Source organism: Lissotriton vulgaris, unplaced genomic scaffold (assembly GCF_964263255.1).
Source record: "Lissotriton vulgaris unplaced genomic scaffold, aLisVul1.2 SCAFFOLD_2626, whole genome shotgun sequence".
Classification (NCBI taxonomy): domain Eukaryota; kingdom Metazoa; phylum Chordata; class Amphibia; order Caudata; family Salamandridae; genus Lissotriton; species Lissotriton vulgaris.
In genome coordinates this window covers 112,992-115,384 of record NW_028251576.1, presented here as the reverse complement: position 1 = coordinate 115,384, position 2,393 = coordinate 112,992, and the positions used below count along the sequence as shown (strand labels likewise).

General features: G+C 46.9%; 1 pseudogene; it reads right to left on the bottom strand.

Annotated features, from left to right (window-relative positions):
• Nucleotides 1-443: 443 nt before the first annotated feature.
• LOC147662843 (endogenous retrovirus group V member 2 Env polyprotein-like) lies at nucleotides 444-1,815 on the bottom strand (annotated as a pseudogene).
• Nucleotides 1,816-2,393: the final 578 nt, after the last annotated feature.

The following is a 2,393-nucleotide window of genomic DNA, read 5'->3' as shown; positions in this document are numbered from 1 at the left end:
AGGACAGAAACTATTTCTTAAGACAAGAACTGTCTGCTGGTTCACAGAATTGGCAGAACCACAGAAATGTGTGGTCAATGAATGGGGGTGCCAGAGGCAGGGTGTCTTGCTTGTGGGTCTGAAGACAAAATGGATGTCACACAAAATGGGTGCTTGTCTGAATAAACAAATGGCTGTCGGGCAGAAACAGGGACATGGTGGGGCACAATTGTCCATTTTATTTCCACATTCCCTCCTTACCCCAGAGTGTACCTACATTATATCTCAATTTGCATGAGATCATCTATACATTCTTGTAGCATAATTCTTTCCCTTTCTCTCTGCTGGGCAAGTGGTTTAGGAATGCAGTTTGCAGCACATAGACTGCACAGGGCAGGACCACATTGGATGCAAAGGCAGCATCCAGTTATTATCAGGAATATTATACCTGCTGCTGACAGCAGTTACCATCCCCAGGACGATATTATCTTCCAGAACCAATCAGACCACGTCCAAGTGCCAGGTTCTTGATGTAAACTTACAGCTATCTTGTGTAATTTTGTTATGGCTGTGTATACAGATGGGGAATTATCAGGACTAAATATACAGCAGCTAGAGCCTATAATTTTACAGGCTCCGCCTCTGTCAGCCAGGATGATGTCAAGGACAAGGCGATTTTGGAGAGTAACCAATCGTATGGCGGACTGCTCCTGGGTTAAGCTCCCCAGGGCAGACGCCGTCTGGTTTACAACAGCCTCTAAGGTCCTTGTCAACCTGCGTATAAGCTTGCTGTTCTGTACAGGGCCAACAAAGAAGAAGAACCCTTTGTTAAAATCTGTATACTGTTCCCATGAGGTTTCTGTTTGGTCAACCAAGGAGGTATCGATCATTCTTTTATGTCTGACATGGGGCACCAGGAGGTCTCGGTGGTAAGTGGATGGGGCCACAAAGACAGGAGGTAACAGGAATGCTATATAGCAAGTCCCCCCCCCAGTTCAAGGGCAGCTGCACATAGGCCGTTTGGCCACAGACGAAATAAGTATGGCGAGATGCTAGAAATGAAGACTTTCCTCTGTCTTCAAAACTTATAGTGGTATGACAGTCACTGTGCCCTAATGGAACAGAGCCATTTTTCTGGATGCACAGGTGTCCTTTTACTGGTGAGACCGAGGTGGAAGTGGGACCAGCATTCTTTTTAGGTTTGGTATTTAACATCTTGTAGGACATGGTTATGTTTCCTTGCTTGTATTCTTCACTTTCTAGGACTGTACCTGTCGCCTGAGGATTTCCATCCTTATTTGGGTAACAGGCAGCATTAAGTACCTTGTTTAAGTCCCCCCAAGGCCACCCATTCTTGCATGAATTATTTCCGTCAGGGCAGGAGGTGGGGGTAGTATTGTCAGCTGTTATTAGGGCGAACCAGGCTTCACAAGTCCCATTATAGGAAAATGGAAAGGGGAAAAGAGGCATCCCTCCCTTTTTCTGATGAGGTGGGAGGCGGACACATATCCAGCAATTTGTGCTATTGCTGGCCTGATGAGTGTAGTGTAACATCTGTATAAAGGTATTGTTTTGCAAGGCTAGTCTATGGGCTTGTTCATGAGGGGGTAGGTCATGATATGTGTGTTCCTGAGTGCTGTTGGGTGCATGAGAGGTGTGTGGTGTTGGAGGAAAAACAGTGTGGAGGATCCAACCAAGACACGTCATAATGGTTATAAAGAAAAACAATATCATTAAACATATGATTGAACCACTACGCAAGTTCCTAAAGTTCTTGTTTCTGCGTTTCATTCTATCTTTTTCCCACATAGTCAAGGTGTTTAAATCCATCCCCATGCTCCAACCGCTTCACCACTGGACCTGCGCCCAGTGGTCTTAATTAGCCACAGTCCGGATGGCAGACCTCAACTTTGATTTATATTCTTGTTGTGGGGTCAGTTCCAAGGGCACAAAAGATTTTTCTGTTACAATGTCACTAGGGTTGGCAGCGTCGCCGGCAACAGTGTCTCTTTGTCCAAAATATTTCCGGCAGTGGCTCGCGTGTAGCCAGCCCTTCCTGCCTTCGACCTTCACCGCCGTCCGCGTGGTTAGGAGCGCGAGCTTCGGAGTCTTCCACCTAGGCTGAAGAGGACTGGTCCTGTCGAAGTTTCTTATCATCACCCAGTCGCCGGGTCGGATGGTGTGTTCTCCAGGGGCGGTTTTGTCAGGGAAGGCTGCAGCGACCTGTGAACGACAAGATTGGAGTGCAGACATCAAGGAAGCCAGGTAATCAGTCAATATTCTGCTGTCTACATCAGTAATTCTTTTAGGCATTGGCGTACCCCACATATTTGGTGGTCTGCCAAAGACCACCTCATACGGAGATAGACCAGTTCTGGAATGTGCCACCATACGCATGTAGAAAAGGGCAACCG